Below are 7,840 nucleotides of genomic sequence, written 5' to 3'. Positions count from 1 at the left end.
ATTGTTTGCACATGCCTACAAGCAGTTGTCTGTTCTGTAGCTTTTGTTGCTAAGGTTGTCCCACAGGTTGTTTGCGCCATCCACTTTTGATCGGGTTTCGAATTGAACATTATTAAATGTATTTGAGAAGTTTATATTTGGAGTAAAGAAACTCAGAAATATAAACATAGACCTGGAAGCATGCATGATATGTCCCTTTTAAGGTTTGGGAAGCATTGTCTTGATCATGGCATTTAAAAAGCAATGTTGACTCATGGTTGAAAATGGAAAACGAATAGCCTAATAGTGCTAAACCTCTCTACACAGAAAGTGTTGCACTATATTAACGTCACCTGATTTTGCTTCAGTCAGAATACCTACAGCCACAAGATATCTTATATCGCTGTCACTTGAGCATCAGTATATGTCATATTGTTGTTTGGGTTACTTTCTGACTACAGTAGTAACTGACACCCCTCCCTTCACTACCATGTACCGTACAATAGAAAATAACACACACATGCATGCACACGATCTATCATCATTGTGTGCAGCATAGACTCACTGGTACAAGACTAGAAAAGAATGACAAGAAAGAGGAAAACAGTTATCAGATAGAAGAAGAAATAATAATAATAATAAAAGGAGGAGATGTAAATAGAGAAGGACAAGCTGATGGGTTTGGTGCAATGCTGAAGCTGGAAGCCTCCCTGTGGCACAGCATCATCTCAGTGACCCAGGACAACTAAGAGCCATGCTATCAGTGAGAGGGTGTCAGAGGGCACAGCCTGCTCTGTTGGACTAAAAAATTTATTATTTTAAACTGCCTTATACAATTAAAAAAAATATATTAACACACACAAATAACTATGTAAAGTGAAAACACTCATTGTGTTGGCTCAGCTTTTAGCTTTTGGTTTCCCATTTCACACATAGACTAAGTTTATATGTTTGAGTCTCATGTGAAACAACTGAGTAAAGAAACCCTGACATGCTGAGTGTATGCTATCTGCCAAGGATAGCAACTACAAACAGCTGAAGAAAGTTAGTGGCCAGTAAAGAAAATTCAGCATCTAATGGGTACAAGACAAAACATTTTTTAGGAGGTGGACATTGAAATTACAGTCATACAGTATATGTACGTATTATTTTCTTAAACACACTGTATTCTTTGCTTATGTCCATAGCATTTGGAAAACTTAAATATGAATCTAATCAATTGAATTATTACATAAAGGATATTATTATATTATTGCTAATCATATGATGACCTGAAAAAAGAGTAAGAGTTGTAAGAACACTTAGATTCACACATATCTTGACTAAAATATTTTCTTCCCTTTTTCTTTTTCTGACCATCATTGGCTAATAATTGTTGAAATAAACTTGCATTTAAAACAAAGGTTAAAAAGTGTTAACTGGAATGCCTTTAATTTGCTTCATTTTGCATGCATGAAAGCACTGAAGCATACTCATATTTTTCAATGATGAGCTGATTATTATTAGCTGACTATTATTATTAACATCTAATTAATTCATTGATTTGCTTGAGAAGAAACACTGTTACTTTGTATAACTGTGGTTAATAGGCTGTAAAATAATGCATACAAAGCATGAGAAACATAATGTTGGAATTAATGTAAAGTGAATGCAGTGTTTACAGTGGGTGTAGTTAGAAACAGAATAGCTGCAGGCCATATAAAAATTAAATTAACACTGTTGTGCTATATGCTGCATGTTAAATTATGACAAGTGTTATCTGCTACCATGTGTTTTCAATGTTTGCATTTTTCCTTCTACTTCTACACATTTTTGTAGACTTTTTGGTAGTTCCTACCACTTTAATCTTTATTTTTGGATTGATAACAGAATGACAAATGCTTATGGGGGGCATGGCCCTTTAAAAACACACCCTCTAATGTTAGTGTATGGACCATGATAAATGTCAGAATATAAGTACTGGCAAACAGCACTTAGAGAAATTGACAGAGTGAAAGTGATAAACCACCTATACTGTATATTACATTGTCAACAGAGTGCTCATTGTTTTATTAGGTTGTGAAGGTCAGCCAAGTCATTAGATTGTCTGGACAAACAGTTCTTCAACAAAAGACATGACATTTAAGTCTCTTGTTCAACCTCCAAATATCATTGCTATCTTATTTGTCCTCTAATCAAGTACAATACAGTTTCAGTGCGCACATTGGGCCTGATTAACTAAGATCCCAAATTATCCCAATAATCCCAAATACCTGCCCTTCAAAGGTATTATTTATAGATGCAGTTACTGTCAGCAAAGTTATCTCCAAGTTTGGTAAATCACAATGCATGTGCTAAATATCATATTCACATTTTCTCCTTCCTGTATTTTGCACATTGGGGTTAAAATGCCCTATATTACATATTCTATATGGCAAACATACTAAATGGACAGCACGTATTATCTTGCATATCAGAGCACTGTGTTAGTGGATCAGCTTGCATATTTTGCGGGTGATGTCAAATTTGCACGTTTTTACACACACAAACCTTTAGAAAGTCAGGCCCTTAATGTAGTTTTTGGCCACTTCCAAAAGCAAAAGTCACCATTTCACTAATGAACTGACAAAGATACAGTTTTAACAACATCTATATCAGATAAACACCCTCACTGTCAATGCTTTTTTCCTTGTGTGTGTGTGAGAGAGAGAGAGAGAGAAAGAGAGATAGGGGAGACTGAGGGTTGAGTGTCAACGTCCGCTGTATCGTCATTATGCAATATGGGATTACATAACGAAATGCAGCTGTAGCCCTCCATAAAATTGTATTTCGAGAAACATTCAAAAAAAACATGCATAATTGAGTTTCTAACAATGAAATAGTATAAACACATCAATTATATATGTAATCAAGTAACTAGAGCCCATTTGTAAATATAAGCAAACACTACACACTGTGAAAACAATTATGACATAATAAAGCTGCTTTATGATACAAATGTGTGCTTGGTTGATAAGGGTAAATGGCCAAATAGCACTGATATCATAAATCAAAATAAAACAAACAAAAGAAATATACTGCAGTAGAGCTGCAACTATTTTATAGACTATTTCATCTTCTAAATTATTTATCAACCAAATGCCGACATATTCATTTGTTTCTCAATTTTGAGACTTTGCTGCTTTCTTCTTTTTTTAAAAAACAACCAAAACTGAATATGTCAGGGGTTATGGACTGTTGGTTGGATCAAACAAACAGGTGGATTAAGGAACCTTCAACTTTAGGAAATTGTAATTTTTCATATTTTTTATGATGCTTAGTTGCAGCCATACCACGTCACCACCACATTGTTCTTTCATTCACAGTATGTGAGGACATTCTAGTAATAAACAAGAACTAAAGATGCCACAACCAAAAACACATCAAGCACTTTTTCACAATTAATTTCTTCCTACCACACACAATTCACCATTGCCTTGTGGGAAACAGTATGCCCTGGAGTTGCCAGTGTAAAGGTCTCAGCTTTGGTGACCTGTGGATTTTTATTGTCTTTATGTGAGTGATGGAACTACATTATTTGAAACAAGCTATTAATTCCACTCTGACGACGATGTTGCTCTCTCCCCGTCCCATAGGGATCAAGATAATCATCTTTTGGAAGATTTATGACTTACATTTGAGACATTTAAAATGCTTTCAATATCCGTTACATAAGTGTTCCTTCTATACTTATGCGTATGGAATTAAATCTAATCATGTTAGTGTAGTTTACCATAGCTAATTCTCCAGCAACATATGGAGGGCTCAGAGGAAGCTTTGAGAGAGAAAGAAACATTAAGAAAGAGGTGAAAATACACAGCATATAAAGCATTTGTTTGTGCATATTAAGACACTGTGGTATAGAAACAATTATGTAAAAGAGACTTCTAATTTTGTACATTTATTTATACATAAAACTTTTGAGGTCTAGTATGGTGAGCTGTGACTGCTGTAGCATAGCAGCACATGAGGCAAACAAGAACAAACATCCTTATTGTCTTTCGAGTCAAGCCAGCTGTCAAATGAGCATAAATCCTCAAAACCCAGAGGGAAGAGTCATGTTCGCATAGCTGATTAGTAAAAATACATGCTTTTAATTGACAATAAGTTGTTCTTTTCATAAACTCCATATTCTGTATGGAAAATGATGGATACACTGATTGTACACTGATTATACACGGCAGCAGTGGAGGTCTGGTGACTCAGTCTTTTACAATAGTGCAAATACACTTCTCCTCTCTGACAATATGTGTTTCTTCCTATACAATATCCTGCACCTGTCTCTTGACTTGGCTTACTTTCATCTAACCGTTGAACTTGCCAAGCTAATCTTGCCCTGGCAGGTGGCTAGGTCAGTAATGTTTATATGCTGTCAGTTGTGAGATTCAGTTCCAGAAAGCTTTGTTTACCCTGAGATCTCAGTGTGGCTAAGAGAATAGGGGCCCTTGCTAGACTACTGTCAGCCACATGCCAGAAGCAGAAGTGTAAACAAGCTGCCTTAAGCTTATTTTTTGCCTCTCTTACTGTCTCTTTGTCTCACTCTTTTCCTCTCTGTGTGTGGGGCTCCTAAAGAAAACCCATAACTCAGTCTTAAGCTTCATTCACATTACTAACTGAAGTGGCCCAAATCCAATTTGTGTCCAAGTGACTCACATTGGATTTATTTCATGTACGTGTGAACAAACCAAATCACATAGTTTCATATGAGATCTGGGCCACTCTGAGTCATATCGGACCTCTGGCTATGGAATTCTGTCATTTTTTAAATCTCTTTAACGGCATACACATATTTCCTGTCCTCATCATCCAGTGTCTGCACCTCAAAGCCCAGTAAAAATAACCATGGGGGTCAATGGGGAGAGAAGGAAGTTTCAAATTTCCTTCCCTTTGTTTATGTAAAAGCTTCTATCCAAGATAGACTGGACAGAACTTATCATAACTAAATGCTAGTATGTCAGCCCTTGTTAATTATACCAGTGTCGTACAAATGACATTATTACCTCAACGGTGTTCACACCAGAACCTGCTATATGCCACTTATGAACTTGCATGTGAACTATCAACACAAAAATATATCTTACTAAAAAATCTAGATTGAACATGAAGGCCTGTAATGTGAGTAGCCACAGACTTCTGATGAGCTTCAGTCTCTTTTAATTCTCCATGCTCACCCTGATCGGTGATTATCGCAGCTCAAACAGCTGCTCTTTGCTGGCTTTGTGGACACTTCTACATGTGTTTGCATGTTGTGGCTTGTGTAATTTGATTCTGACAAAAGAAGGCTTAGTGAAAAGAAAAACAGTGAAAACCTCAAAAAACACCAGAGGCCAGCATCTGGCACAAGGACAGCACCCGTGATGCAGCAGTGAAGTCCATCAGACAGTCTGTGACCATGTTTCTGCTGCGGTAATGGCAGAATTGATCTGAAGCCAGAAGACACAAAATGCAGGAGTTGCTTTTTTTTATCATGTAAAGGCATCTTATTTGGTTCTTACTCTTCTTTTGAGGAGGACTCTTCAGGTCTCTATATCACAGTATCACAGTCCAGTGCTCACAGATTACCACCCCCCAAAGCTTGAAGAAGGCTTTTAAGCTCTATTCTTAATTCTGGTGATTTTACCATTTATATCGATAACACTGCAGACCATTTTACACAGCTTACTGAAATGTTATCAGCTTTTGAGTTCAGCACACTGTTGGACACTGTTAAGGGTCACACTCTTAACCTAGTTATTTCTAAAGGCCTGGATATAACTCCAAAGTGCGCTTTGGATTTTGGGATTTCAGATCACTTTTGGTTTTATTTTCAATGTTCCTTGGATGCCCGAACATGTACCTGGTATAAAATGTGTTAGGGGATGCTCCATTTTACAGTACTACTTTTGTCAAAATATTACTGAAAATTTAAATAATTCTAAATTTCTGTTTTGTTAATCCTCCAAGACCTGCTGAGCTCCACTCTTCAGAGACATGGAATGAATTTTCCTCATACTTTAATTCCAAAATTGTGGCTGATAATATGGCACTGACTATACAATGACTATACTGACAATATAATTCTACTTTATATCACTCCTATGCCGATGACACACAGTTATACATATCTGTTTCTGCCAACAACCTTAGCTCAATGAATGACCTTATCCAATGCATTGCATATTGGATGAAATGAGAACAAAACAGAGATTCTTGCCTCCATTTAGGTGTAACGATTAATTGAACTAATATATTTCTAAGGTCACAAATATTGCTGTAAATGTGGTGAAAGGTAAAAAGGGTAAAAAAAAAATCACACCATTTTTCTAAATGTGGCAAAATGTTGATGTTATTTTCAGTGTGAGCAACTTTACAAATGGCACCCCAATACTCATCAGAGTATTAACTAAAACCAAAAGGTTCAAACACATAGCTCCAATTTATTTCTTTCGACTGGCTCCCAGTGAAAAACAGATGTAATTTAGTGTTTTTAAATTGATGAATGGCTTAATTCCTTTCTACATTGTTGACATGCTCACTGACTACACACCGGACAGATCCCTTAGATCAACAAGCAACGGTCTCCGCACTGTGCCTAGAATAAATTCTAAATCATCTTGTGGTACTTTCAGTCATTATCATCCTACTCTTTGGAATACCCTACCACATGAACTAAGGTCTGCTACAGCAGTGTCTCAATTTGTTTCTTTTTTTCAAATGCTTTTGGCTCAGTTTAACGTGTGGTTAGTGGCTAAGAATTATTATTTTTTATTATTAATATTTCCCTTTAATAATAATGACCTTCCTGTCTTATTCCATTGTGTTTTTATATGTAACACCTTATCTTATATGTTCTTATCTTACATGTTTTGTTATGTATAATCCCATTTTCATATTTTGCTTTTTATCTTTAAGTGCATTGAGTCTACGCCTGTCGTATGAAATGTGCTTCTTAAAAAAACTTGACTTGACAGTCATCCAGAATAAGACAGCAGAGCCTTCTTTATTTCTGAACCAGCTAGCTGAATTGTCTCCTCCTCTTTTCACCCCCAACTGCAGTTTCTGTTTTCGCAACTTGATATTTTACAAAAGGACGAGCAGTGTGATGTAAGACTTTTGTGTGATGTAAAAAGCTTTCAAGTACAATGTAATAAATAATAGGCCTTATGACAGGGATACAGGTGGCCATGAGATGAGAATGGGAGGCAAGATTTAAAGCTGAAGTCAGTGGGACAGAGAGAGACAGGGCAGTCAGTGACTCTTTAACTTAGCATACATAATATTACATTATTTACTGAAAATTTTAATTCTGTTTTGCTATATTATAATCCTATTTCAAATTTGTCCATACTTCATCCTGTGCGTATTCTGTCATTGTGCCTCCGTCTCCTCCTCTCCACAGTGACAAAAGTCATCTGAGTGCAGTGCGTAGCCTGTTAATACCTGCCATTCAAAGGTATTATTTATAGACACATTTAGCGTCAGAAATAATACCTTCAGGTTTGGTAAATCACAATGCGCATGCTAAATAACATATTTGCATTTTCTCCTCCCTGTATTTTGCACACTGGGGTTGAAACACCCCATATCACATATTCATTATGGCAAACGTGCTAAATGGACAGCGCGTACTATCTTGCACAGTTGCAAGACGCAAACCTCAGTGTGTTAGTTAGTTAGTAGATCAGCTTGCACATTTTTTGCGGGTGATGTCAAGTTTGCACACGTTTTTACACACGCAAACCTTTAGTAAATCAGGCCCATAGTGTATAAGAAAATGACAAATGGACAAATGGAAGTAAGGAGGAACAACATATTAATTAATCTAGTTACATTAGCCTTAGACAGCTGACAACCTGAAAACCTT

The sequence above is a fragment of the Scomber japonicus genome, chromosome 4 (genome assembly GCF_027409825.1).
Source record: "Scomber japonicus isolate fScoJap1 chromosome 4, fScoJap1.pri, whole genome shotgun sequence".
Classification (NCBI taxonomy): Eukaryota; Metazoa; Chordata; class Actinopteri; order Scombriformes; family Scombridae; genus Scomber; species Scomber japonicus.
The sequence above is the reverse complement of the archived record's forward strand: the minus strand, read 5'-3'. Positions refer to the sequence as shown.